Here is a 21,517-nt window from a genome sequence, read left to right as displayed (position 1 = left end):
GTATTATATTTGTCCATATTTATGAATATAGTATTGAAGCTATTGAAGTCTACCTGATGAAACAATTTATTGGCACTGAATGTGGTAGAGAATTACTTAGACTATGTTAGGAATCTATGTGAGTTTTATTTATAACATAATGCTTTATTCTTTAATTTTTAAATTTATTTATTTGAAAGCCTGAGAAACAAGGAGATACAGAAAGGTAGCGATTTTCAATCTGCTGATTCCCTCTCCTAATGCCTGCAACAGGTGTACTGGGCCAGGCCAAAACCAGGAGGCTGGAACTCAGTACAGGTTCCTCACATAGCAGGGACTGAAGTTCTCTACTTCCCAGGGTATGCAACGGGCAGGAAGCTTGATTGGAAGTAGAACCAAAACTTGGGCCCAGGCACTTTGATATGAGATGCAGACATCTCCAGTGGCATGTTAGCCACTATGCCAAATGACTGAAAGGATACTTTCTCACCAAACTCACATCCCAAACCACTTGAAGGAGGTGGTAATTCCTACACTGCCTAAGAGAAATAGACAAGACCCCAGACAGCTCGTGTCCTGTCTAATTACCGCTTGTGCTTTTTATCATTGAAAAACAAGCAAAAACTGAAAGTTTCTGGATAACTAAAAATAAAACAGAAAAATGAAGGATAAAATTTGTACATAAAACCCAGCCCCAATTTCGGGGCCAGCATCATGGCGCAGTGGTTTAGGTCACTGTTTGCAAAGTTAGCGTCCAATATCAGAGAGCTGACTCAAATCCTGGCTGCTCTGCTTCCAATCCAGCTCCCTGCTAATGTGCCTGGGATGGTAGCAGATAATGACCCAAGCTCCCGGGTCCCTGCCACCCATGTGGGAGACTCAGATGGAGTTCTGGGCTCCAGACTTAAGTCTGGCCCAGCCCCAACTGCCGTGGCCATTTGGAGAGTGAACAAGTGGATAGGTCTGCTCCCCATTAACCCCAAACCTCGGTCACCCTCTGTCATTTCAAATAAATAAATATTTTAAAAAGAAAAACAGGCCCACAGCCTTACTTAATATAGAGAGTATTCAGATATAAATAACTATAAATTAAAAAATCATTCAATCTCAGCACTTTCTCTTTTGTGTTCACAGCCCTTTTGCACATTGCCAGGCTTTGTCCTGAACAAAGGAAAAGGGGGAAAGAAGAAGGAAGATAATGCCGTCCCCGGCGGCTACTCCAAAACCACTCCCAGAAACACTAAACCTACCTTACTCTTCAAATAAAAGCAAATGTCCGGGTAAGATAAAGTGAAGGCATGGAAAAGAAAGTGTGGTCTGAAAGCCAGGGTTTAAAACACTTAGTTCTCAGGGCAGCGAAAGGCAGGCAGGAAGGCAGAAGTAATGAGTTGATAGCAGGTGACTGCAGCTCGCCCTCCTCCCTATTCAAAGGCTCCCTGTCCACCCACAGTGGTTTGGAAACTCAGGTGCAGAAAGGTTGGCATTAGAAACCTGGCCTGTCCCCTTAGGAGATTTCTGTCCAGTGGTAATTAAGACATGGTGGGCAAGCCTGCCCTAGTGGGTCTGCTGAAGCCTTCTCAGCTCAGTGCACGTACGCACAGCCTCGACCTTGCACTCCGTCCCCTCTCTAGTGTCAGTGTGCTAAAAGATTTGAATAGTTTATTTCCCTTGATCCACTTTTTTTGTATAAATTCTTCAGGGGGGTTCCTATGAGAAACTGTGACAGAGGAAGTTGTTATCACTAATGGTTCTGAAAGTTGTTAACTTTAATGGATTAGAACTGGATGAGTGTTAAGCTCAGTGATTTCAGGTAGCAGGGGAATTAAGTAAAAGACTTTTTAGGCCCTGGCTGGAATTTCAGAGTTCAAATCACATTAATACCATTTGATCAAATCTACTGAAAGAACAATCCAAGCACAAATCCTGTCATTACTGCAGCCCCCAGGATTCACTGGCAGGTTGATTCTTCTTATCTGTGTTTAAATAGGCTTAGATTTGGGTAGCTGAAGTTTAAATGGATTCTTCCTGATATCTTGGACATTGTATGTTTTATTCTATCTTCTTCTCAAAAGTAATAATGAAATTGGCAATTACAGATCATCATTTTAATGATTTAAATACCTTCTCAGAATGTGAAGATCTTTCCAGAGAAATAAGCCATGGGCTTAATCAAAGAGTTAAAAAATGACATTTGTCCCTTCTTTGGAAAAATACTAAAATCACATAATTATGTGTAATCTATTTTTCAAGCCAAATGTTCAGGTCAAAATTTTCCCAATGTCATAAATCAGCAATGAAGTTATAAGTTTAGGATATCAAACAAAAAATAAAATAATTTAAAGGCTCCTTTCCAAATTGTCAAACAGTGATAATCATCAAGACAATCACAATTACTGTCATTGCCATCACCATCATCATCTTTGGAGTATGAAGGAGCAGGAAAATTATCTAATTCAGCAACATCAGGAGTGTTGGGAAGGACAGAAATAACACTGTGTGTTGTGGCAATAAACAAAACTACACACAGCAAAAATAAGGGCATAGATTTCAAGAAACATGGGATGAAACAGATGTGCAATTCAACAGTGACATTATTTATTCTTTAACAGAATTCTCTCCAAAAATTCAACGTGGGGGAAGGTGTGGTTTGATAGCAGGTTTAGTTGCCACTTGGGATGCCCACAACCCATGTGAGAGCACACGGGATTAAATGCTGCCTCATCTTCTCATTCAGCTTCCTGCAGATGCACACGGGAGGCAGCAGGTGATGGCCTATGTGTTTGGGTTCCTGACATCCACGTGGCATAAGCCTGGTCCAGTGGTTGTAGGCATCTGGTTTGTAAAGCAGCTCAAGAAGATCTCTCTGCCTCTCTCTCTTCTGCCCTTCATGTGAATAAACACAACTTTTAAAACAAATCAATGTCACATTTCTTGAAGAGGATTAGTTTCTTCAGAGGGGGGTGGGTACCTGGACTGCCTCTGCTAGGAGCAAATGATCAGGTGAATCTAAGACTTCTGAGTTCTCACTTTCATCTGTATCTATCCAAGTCACCTTCCCCAGGTCTTAGTGCTCAATTTCTTCCTACAAGTGTCTTTCCTTCTGTATAAGAGATTTTAAGGGAAAGGAGCCAGGACAATAGCTATCACATTGGGTAATTAAATATACTAAGCTGGATTTGATGGGTTTATGGTGTTTTCCAAATATTTAGCCTAAAAATGGCCCTCCTCTTGACCTCTACACCCTAGTAATCCCACAATTGGAAGAATTATCCATTTCTCCTAAAACTTCTTCCATACCCTACTGCAGGACGAGAAACTGCTCTTAGTAACAGTTCTTTCAGGGAATGCATTGCCTTGTTATATTCTCTACTCAGGAAAACTCATATTTGTAAGACTTCAAGTTAATAACGATTGCACATAACAACAAAGATCATTTTTCAGTGATAATGTTCTAGAATTTTAAGTGCAGGCCCTTAAGTAGCAACTCAATTTATAACTTTGTTCCAGTTTTGTCTGCCAATGAGATGGCAGAAGCCTGTCCAGCCCCATTTTTTATGTTTTCTTCTCAGTAAAGACATCCTCAAGCCAAAATTTCTGTAGTTTGTAATGGAAATTGGGCCCAGTAGTGAGAAACATTTCTTATGTGCGGAACTGAATACTTCCTAAATTCAGATGAAACAGTCCTACCCTCCAATATCCCTGAATGTCACCGTATTTTGGAGATAGTCTCCATAAAGAGGTAATCATGATAGCCTGATGTCCTAATACAATATCACTGGTGTCCTTATAAGAAGTAGATATCTGGACGCTGACAGATATGAGAAGACCATTGCAAACAGAGGAAAGGACTGACATATGCAAGTTAGACCTCAGAAGAGGCCTGGTTATGACGTATGTCCAAAATGGCGCCTGCTCTGTCTTGCTCGCCTTTGAGAGGTGAGCGGAGAGAGAGAAACTTGTGTCCGTATCAGTCACTTTTTTTATTTTTTTTTCTCTCTCTTCTAGTTAGCCAGGTGAACTTTTCCCCACGGAGTTTCAAGCCTCGTTCCCTCTAGCCTCCTCTTTCCGCTTGCCTGCTGGTATCTCGGGCTATGGAGGTTCGGCTCACCTCGCGTTCCAGCGCTGGTGCGTTGAGTCTGCCGCTGGTGTCCCGAACTTGGGCTCCCACGCTCTCCACGCAGGTCCACTGTGAATCACTAGTTCCGGAAGAGTTTCCTCTGCTGTTTCTTCCCCTACTCTTCCTTGACACTGCAGTATCTCCACTTATATTGAACTTTCTCTCCCCCCGGACTAAGTGTGCTTCCTGCCTATTCCGCCATCTTGCCGCCTCTCTCATGTGATATTGCTATTGTCAGCAAGCGATCTAGGACTTGCTCCCTCATTTCTCTATTCTAAGCCCAACTTGTTCTTTCATTTCTCTATTCTCTTCAAGGTAGGAAACTAATTCTATTATGAAGGAATCTGTAGGATTCACAATTTAATCTTTAGACCTTATAAAAGAGATGGCTAACATTTTTCTGCAATAGCATAGCCAAAATAAGAACTCAAATAATAATCTCATAGCTAGATTCACTTCGCCATCAGCGAAGTATACAGTAAGTAGAAAAAACCTCCCTTTCAGACCAAAGGGAAAGAAAGTTTTAAAGTGAGAATATAATTTTCCTCATGGGCATTGTCTACCTTAGAAAAACTACTACAGAACATGCCTGTGACTATAGACTTGTAGTTCAGGCCACCGAAGATTAGAGATGGGAAACGGGCACTCCCTTGACTTGCATCCTCTGGTCTGCTTTAACACAAACCAGGAGGAAAGGAAAGCTAGGCATCAGAAGCAATGGGTGGCAGGCCTATTAATGGCTGATCTGTACAGTGATCTGCCCTCAAGGAGACCCAACAGGCCAGTCCACTGCAGTGGCTTTCAATGTGGTAAGCCTGGGCTTCAGCAGAAGTCAGCTTGTGAAGAGCCCTGGCAGCTCTGCCAAGAGTTGGATCACTGGAAATGGACCTGCCCTGGAGTCGAAGGATGCCCAGGTCAGAGCCACAGATCTTATTGGCTCTAAGCTGAAAAGCCCTTCACTCAGCCCAACTTCCAAAGTGACCACTGCAGCTGAGGGGATGGTCAAGTAGGGTCAGCAACATTGCAGGCAGAACTGTAAATTTCTTGTTAGAGATGCCACCTGCCTTTACCTGGCCAGCTCTCCTCCCAGGCCAGCCAAGTAATGAAAGTCAACAGAGTGCCTTCCCCTAGGAGGTTCACACCTCCCTTAGGATATACCCCATGTGAAGAGATAGATAGGTCTGGGCCTCTGAATTTACAAGGCCTAAAGCCCACCAGATTATTATCAAGCCGCTTCTGTCAGGTTCTATTTGCCTCTCAATCAGAAAACTTAATTGTAGCTTAGACAGCACCTTTCTTAGCTCCTCTAATAATGACTCTGTCCTTTGTTCTAGGCCCTGTCTAGTGCACTTGGGCCTCATTCCTTTGTAATCATAACCTCTACTCTACCACCAATGGCTCTACTCCCAACATGTGTGTACTGATGGTCCTCTTCCCCACTTAATGCTGTATAATTGTTCAAACCTGGTCAATGCCACTCTTAGGATCATTGGTTACTATCCTCACTCTGTCTTTTATGACCTTGTCTAAATATGATCAGAGTCGGAAAACTTGGAAGGATTCCATAGCCTTGGCAACTCATGACGACAGCCTAAGATGGTTACTGGCGCCATAAACTAGAGTGTCAATTTGTTGGGTCAACAACAGGAGCCACTGTGCACTTGCTCCTCATGTGGGATCTCTGTCCTTAATGTGCTGTACATTTTGATTTAATGCTATAACTAGTACTCAAACAGTATGTTTCACTTTGTGTTTCTATGTGGGTGCAAACTGTTGAAATCTTTATACTAAATTGATCTTCTGTATATAAAGAGAATTGAAAATGAATCTTGATGCAAATGGAAGGGGAGAGGGAGCGGGAGGGGGGAGGGTTGCGGGTGGGAGGGAAGTTATGGGGGGGGGGAAGCCATTGTAATCCATAAGCTGTACACTGGAAATTTATATTCATTAAATAAAAGTTAAAAAAAAAAAAAAAAAAAAAAGAAGAGGCCTGGTAGAACCCTGGCCTGGGGCCCCCAGTGTGCAGAATGGAGAGGAAATAAATGTTTGCAGTTTAAGCCACATTGTTACAATGACAGCCCTGGCAAGCTAAAATGACTGTGTCTACATAATAATGAATTCTAGCAATGTGTAAACGCTTTTACACAAGTCCTTATTTCTTAATCTGTTTCACACACAGAGTCATCTTGTTTCTTTTCCCTATTACCTCATCTGGCAAGAGGTCTCCTTGGGCAGGAGAGAGAAAAGTACAGCTTCCAAAGCCACACTGTTACCTACGCTGAGGTCCTAATTCAGCCAGTGGCACCACACAAAGGGCTTTCCTTCCTTGAAGGATTTCAAAGAGCACAAAGTTCCAGCTGGGTCATGAAATGCAGGCCTCTGAGATGTGCTTCCCCCCACATACCCTGCCTCCCTGTCACCCTGTTGTTTTTCCTCTTTTTCTCTTTTTGCCTTAAGCATTGAAGGAGTATTTACTTTAATATTTTTACTTTATATTTACTGCTTTCTAAAAGCCACTTGTCAGATTAGGAAATTTGTTGCAGACATAATAAATTGTGTGCAACTGATATCTAGAGAAGACTTATCTATCAGAAAATTACTATTTATATAATACATCCTTTAAAAAAACCCTCGGCAATTTCATAATAATGCAATCACTCACAAAAATTTTATCACTAGTTAGAAAACATTAAAATAATAAAATGCAGTCCTCCCAGATCTCTTCATCACTAATACTATAATTTGAATACATTTATAAAGGAAGGAGCACTGAATGGTGAGTGAGGAAACCAAGGTTCTTTTTTTCAACTTTGCTACAAGTCTCTTTGAGACTTGAGTAACTCGACCTCTGTCATTCTTAGAAGCCCTTTCTGTGCAAAGGCTGAGTTGTAAATAACCTTGGTATTTCTTTATTATTTTTAAAATTTCATGATACACTGCTGTTTTATTAGTAACATTACTGAATACTTCCTAGATTACTCCTTGGAGGACTCTCTGCTCCTCCATTCCCTTAAGCACATAGAGAGGGCAGGATTCACACTGGAGAAAGTCCAGTCCTAACCAGTAACACTCATCTGGTCAGAAAGAAAAGTGCATGGTGGCAAGACTGTACACCCAAGGAGTGGCTTCTACTCCAAGTGTACGCCCCAGAGTAATGGCCATGACTTCTCATTACTAACAAGCTGCTTCACTATGTCGCTCACTCATTCACCCCTTTGCTCACTCAACAGACACTGAACATTGTCTGTCAGAGGTGACCCAATAATCAATCTTTCTGGGCGGAGACTGCACAATGTGAAGATATTTTTCCCGAGTAACAGCATAAGGACTAACAGAATAAACACAATTAAAGGAAAAGATGAATGATTAACCAGGTAACCATGCCAGAGTTACTGGGAAACAGGTGCTTAGCATTTCAGTAGAAAACAGAATGCTACTGGTAAGCAGGTACTTAGTGTTTTAATACAAAACAATGCATCAGTGGCCAGCATGAATGGGATTTGTCTTTAAATTCATCATGTCTAAAAGCTAGTATTTTCAGAAACAGTCCTGAGCACTAGGCCAGCCTGTGTTGCTGGTGGAGATTCATCATCCTAGAAAGGAAAGAAAGGGGCTTACGAGGCTGAGGGCCAAGAAAGGAAAGTGAATTGGGAGAAGCAAGCATGCTCAGGAACTGACCTCTCTGTCACATAACTTGACATCTTATATACGAATGGTGGGTGGTTTACATATAATTTAATAGATAAAGAAGCAATCCTAGGAGTTTATACATATTTGTGGCAGCAGAAGGAGAGACTACCTTCCCTTGATTAATTACAGCATCATGTAGAATTTTCCTGGAAATTCACCTGAGTAGTTTTTGACACTGGAGATAAAGAGAAGGGACTGTGTTTATGAAGAAGTGAGGGGAGGGTAGTCACAATAACCAAAGATGATGCTATTGGAGCAGTTAATAAACAAATTTACTACTGAATATAAAAGAGGTAAGAATAATATTAGCCTGGCCTAGAAACATGGCCTTGAGGAAGATATTCAAAATATAATTAGACATTATATTTGTACTTAAGTAAATGGGAAAGAATTATAATAGGGATAGTATTTAAGACCATAAAATATTGATGATAATCAAATAGGTTAAAAATGAATAGTCACAAAATTTTATTTCCAGAAATGTGTCTCACAGCATAAATGTGTATCATTCTACTTAGAAAATGGTAACAATTTAATCAGATTATGTAAATGTGTCAGTCCACTTTTTGTTCCTCTACTTTATAAAGGAGAAATGTTTATTTTGGCTCATAGATCCAAGGGTACAATGTCTGGGAGCTTCATATGGTGACGCCTTCTTGCTGAGATAGTCCAAAGACAGTACAGATAATTATGGACATACACAGAGGGCATGTGTGTCTGTCTGGTCTCTTTTTTCAAGTCACCAGAATGAGGCCAGTCTTGTGACAGCAGATTAAGCCTCTGCATATAGTGTCGGCTGCTCCATTTCCAATCCAGTTCCCTGCTAATTAGCCTGGGAAAGCAGGGGAAGATGGCTCAAGTACTTAAGCCCCTGCACCTATGTGGCAGACGTGGAAGAAGCTCCTGGCGTCAGCCTGGCCCAGCCCAGGCCATTGCAGGCATTTGGGGAATGAACCAGCAGATGTGTTATTGGACTGCTTATTAATAATTTTCAATATTAATAATCCTGTGGGCTCTTGCGATTTATTCAGAGAAGAATTCTGAATACTAGCTCAAATAGACCAGACAACATGGTAAGTTTTTAATGATTTTATTTAGTAGGAGAAATGTGCAAGAGAGTGAGAGCTTTATTTAGGGGAGAAAGAAAGTTCTAGATACTAAGTTGGGTCCATACCAAGCAGAGCAGGCCAGGAGCAAGCCACATGGAGCAAGCCTATGGTTATGAACAGCCACAGGTAGCTTAGAGCAAGTAGTGAAGGGAAGGCAGAGAGCAGCAGCCAAAATGCCATGTCCAAAGGCACAAGCAACAAGGGGCGGGCCTACCATGTCCAGGCCTTTTATCCACTTCCAAAGGAGAATGGTTATGTAGTCTGATTAGTGGGTGGGCATACAGGTGGGTCAGGTATGGTCATGAGATCACACAAAGGGTGTGGTCTTCCAGCTCACAAACCTAATCGATTTTATCCAATCTGCCTACCTACATCAGATGGAAGTTCCCTCTCTTTCTCTCCCACTCGCTCTTGCTCTCTCTCTCTCTCTCTCTCTCTGTCTCTCTCTGTATGGGTGTATGTCTTCCTCTCTCCGTAACTCTGACTTTCAGATAAATAAATAAATCTTAAAAAAAAAAAAAAGAACCATCTTCTTTAGAAGACAAGGATACAATTTTCTCTATCTTTTGACAAGCAAACAAAAATCTATTGTGAGTCAAGTGGGTTGTGTCACATGTTCTGGCTTCTTCTTGGACACAGGGCCCTGTTGTCAAACTGTTAATTACACAAGTAATTTTTGCACAGAATCATTTGTTAACACTACCCCTAAAGTAGACATTTCTTTTCACAAGAGATCATTTGTACACCTTCATATTTGCTTTTTTTTGTCTATAATTTTGTCTCCTTCAACTCTATCCTCCACAGAGTTGCTAAAGAAAATTGAAACTGAAATATGTGTAAATCCTTATCCCTATGATTATTGTAATCTGGATGTACTTCTGTCACTATACCTAGAAACAGAATTTTTCAGTGTATGAAATTGTGCTTCATTCTTGTGTTATTAGCAGAGTACCATTCATATAACTGAAAAATAGGATAGAAATGTTGTATGAAACAAGAACTAATGTTATTTATCTAAACAAGGTTTTAAATTCTCTTTTGTTGAGTTGAGAGAAGTGTTATAATTGCAGTACATTTGATTTGTTGCATCCATTAAATGAACTTTAAGTACTGTCTTAGCCCACTTGGTCAGCTACAACAAACATCTTAAGAAATTTATTGCTATTTGTTTTGGAATCTGAGAAGGCCAAGATGAAGGTGCCAACAAATTCAGTGTCTAATGAAGGCTGTTTCCAGCCGCAAGGTGGTACATCTTGCTGTGTCTTCATGAAGTAAAACGAGCGAGACAGCTCCCTTCACCTATTTCCTCACTCTCTGCGTGGAAATACTCAGCATATAATTGCCTCTTCAAAGACATTACTTCTTCATACTATGCATTTGGTGTTAGGTCCTAATGTCTGAATCTGGGGGAAACACCAACATTCAGGACATAGCAAACACCTGATCTGCAGCATTTAATGGGCCTATTCTCTGTATTTAAAGTTTAAATTCTTGACAGAGAAGAAAAACAAAATGCATTCCCTGGAGGAAACATAAGATGAACTTGGGAATGAGGAAAACAGTTGCAACTGTAAATATGACAGACAGGAATTGTTTTTTTCATATTTGGCAGAATAAATTATAAGATAAGATGGAACACGACAGTAGATACATGTTTGAGAGCATGTTATCAGAGGAGGAAACCAGGCTTCAGTCTTTGAGAATTGTGTATTCTGGTGAGTTCAAGGGAACGTGTATACTAGAGCAGTTGTGTGTCTTGTAGAACACAGTCTCTATCGGTATCTGCTCCACTTGGACACTGAGAAAATGTCACCTTACTGCAGAAACAGTGAAATGGTTCAGAGCATAACAGCTGAGACCATCAGGCAATGCAATAGGAAATCTGAAAGGCACATCTCCCATCTGCCACAGAGAGTTACCATTTTCAAGTAAGTTCAATTAAGTATAATGTGTAGTTAAGGGCATGAGATTATGCTGCAAAGAAAGTGATGAGAGAGAACATGGTGATAAGGGGTTGGGCATTTAGCACAACACTTACGCCACTGCTTGGGATGCCCACATTCCATATTTGAGTGACTGTTTTGAGTCCTGGCTCCTGACTTATGATCCAGCTTCCTGCTAATGAGCATCTTGTGAGAAAATGAATGATGGCTCAAGTACTTAGATCCTCCTGTTGGAGATCTGGATTAAGTTCTGGGTTCCTGGCTTTGGACTGGCCCAGACCTGGCTGCTGCAGTCATTTGGTGAATGAACCAACAAATGGAAGCTCACTTGCTCGCTCTCTTCTTCTTTCTCTCCATTTCTGGATGTGTGTTGTATCGTGTATGTGTGTGCCTATCAATTAAAAAAAGAACTGGATGATAAGCTGTGGAAATTTAGAGAGCAGCAAGAAATCTTAACTAAGTCCATTTTTATTGGGCATTTTGCATCTCCCAAAACAGGTATCTTGCAGCCCTAGTCCCTACAGAACCTCAGAATTTAGAGAGAGGGTCTTTAAAGAGGTAATTACGTTAAAATGAAGGGGGCCTTACCCCAATCTGGTTGGCACCCTTTTTCAAGGATATTAGGACAAACAGTGCAATGCCAGAGATTTGTGCGAACTTTTGAAAGACCTGTGAGAATGCAGTGAGAAGATACCATCTGCAAGTCAAGGAGAGGCCTCAGGAGAACCAACCCTGTCAACACCTTGATCTCAGACATGAAGCTTCTAGAATTGTGAGAAAATACATTTCATTTTCTAAGCCACCCAGCCTGTGTTACTTTGTTACGACATTCCAAAAAGACTAATACTATTGGTCTCTCCAGAGGGTACTTCGGCAATTAGAGCTTTCACAACTGCATGGGATAAGCAACCCACAGTGAAATATGCCATTGTTGGTGAAGTTGCTTGAATGGTTCATAGTCTAGGACTAGATGATCTTCAGAGACTTCATCATTGTACTGTATAGAATTCAATTAAGATGCAGTTTAGTGGGATTATAATGGATTGACAAGTTATATGATTCCCTTAATAAAAACAGAAAAAGTGGGAAGGATATCTGTTGACATGGCAGGGAGCTGGAATGTACAATAACAACATATTCTAGCAAAGAATATTATTCCCTCCAACCTTGCTCAAGCAGAGGTTTTTAGTTTTCCAAATTTATAGAAATTGGTATAAAGACAAGGTAATATACTCAAAAGGATTCTTACACCTGACAGTAAAAGCTAAAAGGATTATTTTTTTTTCATTTTATGATACAAGTTCTGTATGAATCTAATTAATGACAAGTCTCTTCATACAAGAAGCTCAGAATTAGTAAAATTAACACCTAAGATTTTGGTAAGTACAAATTGAAACAGATAGTAAATTGACAAAAAGTAAACAAATTGAGGGTATTTTTGAGTCATGTAATTTCCCTTTTCAAATGCCTTAAGAAGAATAATCTCAATCAGATGGATTAATACATAATAGCCAGTCTGTATAGAGATGCATAATAGAAGGAAATAGACAAACTTGATTGCCCATGTCTATTACTGATATCAGTCAATTCTACTTTGAAGACAAAACCCAAGTTTATTATCACAGAAAGATCATATCCAGATATGTAACCAAGAAATCACATGAGGTGTCATATGGTTTTAATTTGATGAGGAAAAAGATATATAATCTTATTGAAATTAAAAATCAGCCGGCGCCACGGCTCACTAGGCTAATCCTCCGCCTTGCGGCGCCGGCACACCGGGTTCTAGTCCCAGTCAGGGCACCGATCCTGTCCCAGTTGCCCCTCTTCCAGACCAGCTCTCTGCTGTGGCCAGGGAGTGCAGTGGAGGATGGCCCAAGTCCTTGGGCCCTGCACCCCATGGGAGACCAGGATAAGTACCTGGCTCCTGCCATCGGATCAGCGTGGTGCGCCAGTCGCAGCGCGCTACCGCGGCGGCCATTGGAGGGTGAACCAATGGCAAAAGGAAGACCTTTCTCTCTGTCTCTCTCTCACTGTCCACTCTGCCTCTCAAAAAAAAAAAAAAATCAAAGACATTTTGGGGGTGAATGATTCTAAAGATGGAAAGACAAAGAATATAACAGACTGATTACCTGCTTGAAAGCACTTACAAGTTGTTCACACTAGTCCTTCTATGATCCATATTTTTATTGTGTTGGAATCCACACAATTCAATTCAAGGTAGATGTTCTTTAGACACGTTGAAGTATCCACCATGGTATAGGCTAAGTACCTTCTAGATCAGATTGTTTATGCTTACTTCCCTTAAGCTATGTACAGTAGGGATTTAATTTAGCTAACAAAACTCCTTGTCTGGGTATAAATGCAGTTTTGCTAAAGGTGGCATAATGCAACAGTTAAGACCAAGTCCCTAGATTAAGCATCAAAGTTTAAATTTTAATTCCACCATTATTAATCTCTGTGAATGTGCACCATTTAACCATTCTATGCCCCAGCTATTTAAGTTGTAAAATTTGATTAACAATATTACTTTCTAGCCATTTTTTAAGTGTTCCAATTATCAAATTTCTACATAGAAAGATAAATAGTTTTGTATTTTATTAATGAAGATTAGTTTTAAGAATCAGATTGAGGGGGCCAGCACCATGGCTCACTTGGTTAATCCTCCACCTGCAGTGCCAGCATCCCGTATTGGCGCCGGGTTCTAGTCCCGGTTGTTCCTCTTCCAGTCCAGCTCTCTGCTGTGGCCCGGGAAGGCAGTGGAGGATCTCCCAAGTGCTTGGGCCCTGCACCTGCATGGGAGACCAGGAAGAAACACCTGGCTCCTGGCTTCAGTTTGGCACAGTGCTGGCCGTAGCGGCCATTTGGGGGTGAACCAACAGAAAGAAGACCTTTCTCTCTGTCTCTCTCACTGTCTATAATTCTACCTGTTAAATAAATACATAAAAAAAAAAGCATTCTAAAAAAAAAAAAGAATAAGTTGGCTATGCTGTGTCATCCAGTTACTTTATCAAGACTCAATTTAAATATTGCTATGGAGATATTTTGCAGCTATGGTTAAAATAATCTCAATTAGTTGGCTTAGGGAGATTACTCTCAGGGATGTGAAGAGAATTCATACAATTAGAATGCATCAACAGCAAAAACAAACAAGAAAATCTGCCTCAAGCATGAAACATCAATTCTTGCAGCCTTCAGTCTGCCCTACAGATTTCAAAATACTCTAGTCATTTATTATTAATAAATATATATAATGCAAATGTGTGTATGCATGGGTATACCTGTACACACACATACAATGTGTTCTGTTTTCCTGGAAAAACATGTTGATACATTATTGAAAAATGTCAATTTACTATACAATTTATTCATAATATCACGAAATATTTGAAATTTGTAGTTAACTTGTAACAAAAAAGACTGATTTTAACTCTTAAGGCTATTCTTGCTATTCCTGAAGCTGTGTGTGTCATAAAGTTGGAAAGATGAATCGTTAGTTAACAAGTTATATTGAAATGGAATGGAGCAAAACAAATCAAGCACAGTTCACAGTATGATTGTTGTTTTATACCAATTGTTTCAGAACATATTAGACGATATCTGGGGATTTGTAGAGTTTCTCATGTGCCACTGAAGAAGAACGAGTGAAAGCTGTCCGGATAGGTGCTCCTTTCTAATCCCAACTTCCAGTCTTCAATGACCTTTCCAGTCATGTTGCATATTAGCTTTCTATACATGATGTATTTGAACATAGGAACCTGCTCCTGAAGTTAGAAAAGCATTGCCAAAAACATGAAGCCAGCTTAATTAGAAAACATGTAAATAACAGAGGTGAATAAACAGATATTGAATAAACATCGTTTCCACTTTTAGAAGAAAATACTACAGAACTGATAAGGTCTGAATTTTGGAGATTTCATTTTGTGAAGAAAACACAGCCTTTGTTTGAAATAGAAAAGATTTCTTAAGTCTTTTTTTTTCCTTTTCTTTAGCATTTCTTTAGGTTTGTTTTATAATATCAAGTATCTTAAGGAGAATTACCAAAATCAATTTTATGAAAGAAAGCATATGATCATTTTAGTAACAAAACCATATGAATGAACATAAAATTATCCTTAATTAATGCTTTCTCTTCTCTGTTGTACTAATTGCTTAAGACTCTTACAGAGCTTGTGCTCATTATAGCTTTTTCAGTCTTCTGCTTTTGGTTAAGATTCTGTCAGACTTTCCACTATAATAAAATATCTGTTGGGGGATTTATAATTTCATTTCAAGTCTTCCCCACGGAATGACACTCAGTAGACAAACTTTGCCTGAAAGATAGCTTCCTCATTTTAAATTCAGAGGAATATGGAAGGTGGAGTTTTTAGTAACACATGTGGAGTGAGATGCTCATTTGATAGAATATCATGTTTACTTTTCATAATTCAGTATCTGATTTATTATTAGGACTCTAGAAAATTTGAATTGAAGAACGCAGCAAAGTCTAACTTGCAGTAACCATCCTCAAGCATCATCAAAATAATATACACAGGCTTAACTTTTGACACACTCAAGCCTTAAGTTTCTAAATAATTTAATGTAACCCTACAGTCTCAGAGAATGGGGAAGTTTCCCGAGGCTGCGGCAGTTAAAGCTGCTTGGCATTTGTGCTATTTTTGTAGGTAATAAGCTATTCCCTTCTTGTTCAGTGTCACAGACCTCATGTTTACACCATAGTATAAAACCCAGTGACAGACAGCTTAGCACCAGCTGGCAGAGTGACCTTTCTCCTCCTTAGTGATTCCACGCAGAGCAGGCACTTTGTTTTCACTCCATCTTCCTACACTTCCCTTCCTTATAGTCTTAGTTTTAGCTTTTGTAGAATTAAGGGATTAAATGAGATTATACAGATGAGACTGTTAGGTGCAGATGTAAGATATTCCTGCTATTTGAAGACTGCCTACATGACTGGATCCCCCTCCTGATGCCTGCATTACATACATTGGATTGAATGGGAGTAGGGGAAGTGTAGCAGGGGGGAATGTAGGCTGTGAATTTGTTTCAAATATCCCCTGGAATTATACAATGGCAAAGTGATTTGACCTCTTTGAACTTCAGTTCCCACCTCTGTAGAATGAGGATTATGAAACATTTCTTATTATATTTTATGAATGTTATAAAATGGTTAGGATCCAAAAAGCATTCAATGAATTTTATTTGTAATAATAATTATATTGATTAATTTTAAGAAAAACAATATTGATAAAGACCTTAATTTTGATCATTGTAGTACGTTCTAAGAGAAATAAAGTGCTAAAGTGTCTCACTGAATACATGCTCCTGCTGTGTTGTGAGGAAGCAGAGACTAGGGACACTCTGAGAAAAGGCCACATGTGAATTTTTCTCCCTAATAGTAAGTGGTCACCCGTGTCCTTATTTCTGCACTTTTTTTTTTTAAAGATTTATTTATTTATTGGAAAGGAAGAGTTATAGAGAGGCACAGGCAGAGAGAGATCTTCCATCTTCTGATTCACTCCCAAAAAGAATATGACAGATGGAGCTGCGCCCATCAGAAGCCAGGATCCTCTTCCAAGTCTCCTACATATCTATATACATTTAGGTAGGTAACTTATGCTGATGTCTATATTAATCAGTTACCAGTCAGAGACAGACAGACAGACAGAAAGAAAGAAAGAGAAAAAATTTTATTAATTCAAGTGTTATTAAAAATTTTATTAAAAGAGAAATTTTTAGGCTGGCACCGCAGCTCACTAGGCTAATCCTCCACCTTGCGGCACCAGCACACCAGGTTCTAGTCCCGGTCAGGGCGGCGGATTCTGTCCTGGTTGCCCCTCTTCCAGGCCAGCTCTCTGCTGTGGCCCAGGAGTGCAGTGGAGGATGGCCCAAGTCCTTGGGCCTTGCACCCCATGGGAGACCAGGAGAAGCACCTGGCTCCTGCCATTGGATCAGCACGGTGCGCCAGCCGCAGTGCGCCAGCCGCAGCGGCCATTGGAGGGTGAAGCAACGGCAAAAAGGAAGACCTTTCTCTCTGTCTCTCTCTCACTATCCACTCTGCCTGTCACAAAAAAAAAAAAAAAAAAAAAAAAAAAGAGACAAATTTTTGAAAATATTGTTCTGATTTATAATTAAAATAAAATTTGTCACAGAGCAGCAGAAAAATCAAAGATTTAGCATCACACATGCTTTTTAAACTTTTATTTGATAAATATAAACTTCCAAAGTACAACTTTTGGATTATAGCAGCTTTTTCCCCCCATAACCACCCTCCCACCCGCAACCATCCCATCTCCCACTCCCTCTCCCATCCCATTCTTCATCAAGATTCATTTTCGATTATTTTTATATACAGAAGATCAATTTAGTATATACTAAGTAAATATTTCAACAGTTTGCACCCACACTTAAACACAAAATATAAATTACTGTTTGAGTACTAGTTATGGCCGGCGCTGCACCCGCATGGGAGACCAGGAGAAGCACCTGGCTCCTGGCTTCAGATCAGCACAATGCGCCGGCCACAGCACGCGGGTGGCGACGGCCATTGGAGGGTGAACCAACGGCAAAGGAAGACCTTTATCTCTGTCTCTCTCTCTCTCACTGTCCACTCTGCCTGTCAGAAGAAAAAAAGAATTTATGAGGATGATGAACACTGGAACAGTGGTTTCTCAAATGCCAAACGTAACGTCTAATCCTAGTTGTACGCACTGGGATAAAGTCTCTTCGCATGTTGCACTTCCACTTTAGGAATTACTTTTACCCATAGTGTCAATGCTCAAAAAACACTTTGTGTGGAATAGCAGGAAAATCTATTTCAGGATAAGTTCAGAATCCATTACAAACAATCTAAGCTGAAAAAAAATAAATGAAATAAAACCTTAAGTTCTGACTGATGCTTCCCCATAGCTTGCAAACCTCAGAGTGCTGTTCTTGAATACCTGTCTGCATCCGGCTTTTAAAACCCTCCACGCTCACTGGCTGCTCTGTGCTCTCCACCTAGAAGAGGCAGGGAGGCGTCAGCCCCATGGCCAGGAAATAACCTTGGCTTTTCGTCTTAAAGCAATCAATGCTGGGCAGCAATCTCTTCTGTATATTTTTTTTTCTTAGGCACAAACATACCAAGCATTCAAAAAATAGTTGTCTGTTATATATCAGATATCTTCAAATTACTAAATGACAATATACTCAACAAGTATTAGTATTATATTCACAAAAATTTCAGTCTCAAAAAAGTTGTTTTTATTTAAATTTTGTGGCTTATCTATGTGAAGAGAACCAGAAATGTGTAGGGCCCCCAAAAGCATAAGCCAAAAGGTGACTCAAAGAGTTTGTTGCCTCAAGAATAAGCTAGTTGTAAGCAAAATGAAAAGAAATGTCAATGATTATGAACTGAACTATGTTACCATTAAAAACATTACACTAAATATGATTGAGGTTATGTGTATGTGTGTTTGTGTGTTTCTGTCCTTAAGTCTTTACCAGCAAATAGTCTATAAACTTGAAATATTCTTTGACGGCCGGCGCTGCGGCTCACTAGGCTAATCCTCCAGCTTGCGGTGCCGGCACACCGGGTTCTAGTCCCGGTCGGGGCGCCGGATTCTGTCCTGGTTGCCCCTCTTCCAGGCCAGCTCTCTGCTGTGGCCAGGGAGTGCAGTGGAGGATGGCCCAAGTCCTTGGGCCCTGCAGCTGCTTACCTGCTCTGCCACTGTCCGCCCCATCCTGTGCACTCTGAACTAGTTGCCGGCTTCTCTGAGCATCACATTCTCATTTGTGACCCCAAGGGAGACCAGGATAGGCACCTAGCTCCTGCCATTGGATCAGCGCTGTGCGCCGGCCGCAGCGCGCCAGCCGCGGCGGCCATTGGAGGGTGAACCAACGGCAAAGGAAGACCTTTCTCTCTGTCTCTCTCTCTCACTGTCCACTCTGCCTGTCCAAAAACAAAAAGAAAAACAAAAACTTTTTGCCAAAAATCTGTTTTAGTATTATTCCATTGTCTAGAATTGCTAATACAAGCAATAATCCTAAAAGGCTACAAAATTGCAGTTGGAAGAAATCAAGTCAGGAGATCTACTATACATAATGGTGGTTACAGCTAGTAAGTGTATATTGTACACTTTAACAGTGCTCAGAGAGTTGATGTTAACTGTTCAACCCACAAAAATAACTATGAAGTACTGCATGTGACCTTAGCTGGATTTAACTATATACATACATGTATGTAGTCAAAACATCCTGTTGAAGCATGATAACAGCTTTTTAGTCAACTTTTGAGAAACAAAAAAAAGGGAAAAAGTGATCACACATTCTATGCTGTTAAAATTGTATAACGACAACATTATAAGCCTCAAAAAGTGGCTGTTCTTAAAATTAAGGCTTCTTTGTTGGATCATTCTCTCCCTTTTAATTCTATCAGTTAGTATTAGTAGACACTAATCTTGTTTATGTGATCCTTTTGACCCTTGGACCTATCAGTATGATCAATTTTGAACAGAAATTGATCACTTGGACTAGTGAGATGGCATTAGTACATGCCACCTTGATGGGACTGAATTGGAATCCCCTGGCACATTTCTAACTCCACCATTTGGGGCAAGTCAGCTTGAGCATGTCCCAAATTGTGCATCTCCTCCCTCTCTTATTCCCACTCTTATATTTAACAGGGATCACTTTTCAGTTAAATTTAAACACCTAAGAATAATTGTGTGTTAATTACAGAGTTCAACCAATAGTATTAAGTAGAACAAAAAAAAATACTAAAAGGGATAAAGTATTAAATTGTACATCAATAGTCAGGACAAGGGCTGATCAAGTCACTGTTTCTCATAGTATCCATTTCACTTCAACAGGTTTCCTTTTTGGTGCTCAGTTAGTTGTCACAGATCAGGGAGAACATATGATATTTGTCCCTTTGGGACTTGCTTAATTCACTCAGCATAATGTTTTCCAGATCCTCCATTTTGTTGCAAATGACCGGGTTTCATCGTTTTTTACTGCTGTATAGTATTGTACAGAGTATATGTCCAATAATTTCTTTATCCAGTCTACTGTTGATGGGCATTTAGGTTGATTCCAAGTCTTAGCTATTGTGAATTGAGCTGCAATAAACATTAAGGTGCAGACCGCTTTTTTGGAAGCAGGATACACAGCAGACTCATAGAAGGGCAGATGTCCTAAACAGCACTCTGGCCTCAGAATCAGCCCTTAAGGCATTCGGATATGGCTGAAGAGCCCATGAGAGTATTTTAGACATGGAAAGCCAAGACACTCTGAAAAAAAAACAAAAACAAAAAAAAAAAACACCTAAATGAAAGGTCTCTGTGAGTGAGATCCCAGTAGAAAGAATGGGCCATCAAAGAAGGAGGTACTTTGACTATGACCTTGTCTAAATAAGATTGAAGTGGGCAAACTCAAAAGTCTTCCATAGCCTTGGCAACTCATGACTAGAGCCTAGGGAGATTATTGATGCCATAAACAAGAATGTCAACTTGTTAAGTCAACAACAGGAGTCACTGTGCACTCACTCTTCATGTAGGATCTCTGTCCTTAATGTGTTGTCCAATGTGAATTAATGCCATAACTAGTACTCAAACAATATTTTAGACTTTATGTTCTGTGTGGGTGCAAACTGATGAAATCTTTACTTAATATATACTAAATTGATCTTCTATATATAAAGATAATTGAAAATGAATCTTGATGTGAGTGGAATGGGAGAAGGAGCAGGAGATGGGAGGGTTGCAGGTGGGAGCGAAGTTATGTGGGGGAAAAAGCCATTGTAATCCATAAGCTATTCTTGGAAATTTATATTTACTAAATAAAAGTTTAAAAAAAGCACCTAAAATAATTAAGGCTTCTTTGTGATAGTTTATCAACAATGTTCAATATATTAGAAAATGAAATTCAAAACAAGCAGTAATGCACAGACTCATTCACCTGGAGATTTCATTATTGACTTTTGTGCGTATCCCCTACTTGATGTGCCTTTCCCACAGAACAGTTTATTAAGGGCAAGATAAACAAAAGGCTATTTTTCTAGCCAGGTAAAATTGTTCAGCATCTTTGAGAAATATCCAGAGAGTTGATTTTTCTCTCCTACACTGCACCAGAAAGACTTCTATGGATTAGCAAACACAACTCCATGCTTTCAAGTAAGCTACTCCTTCATTCAAATGTAGCATCGATAATGTCAACCACTTTGTTGCTTCTGAGAATATATCAGTATAACACAGTTAATGCAGAACTGAGGGAAGCAGAAACTTCTGGTAATGGTGGAGCACTGAGCTGGTTTTGCGGCCAGTTGGTACCAGTAGTGGTTGTACGTTTGCGGAAATTAGGCAAAGAGAGACAAAGATAATAATTGCTTTATCAGGAATGGAAAAGTCAAACCACAGTAACAAAAAAGTGTTTTGTTTTTTTTTTTAAAGAGGAGAAGTAAAAGAAAAGTATTAATAGAGTAAGCTAATTAATCATCCTGATTTTTAAAAATCAGGTAAAACAGCAAACAAGAGCAATCTTTTAACATGATAAAAAGCAGCTGTTTCAAACTGACAGTTGTGATCACTGACAACATAAACACATTAAAGACAGCAAAGTTAGAGAGATGCAAACTTTCATCATCGTTTAATTCTGCTATGTACATATAGTTCAATTTGGGGCCTACACTGTGGTGCATTGAGCTA

Source organism: Lepus europaeus, chromosome 9 (genome assembly GCF_033115175.1).
Source record: "Lepus europaeus isolate LE1 chromosome 9, mLepTim1.pri, whole genome shotgun sequence".
NCBI lineage: Eukaryota > Metazoa > Chordata > Mammalia > Lagomorpha > Leporidae > Lepus > Lepus europaeus.
Note: the sequence above shows the minus strand (reverse complement) of the source record.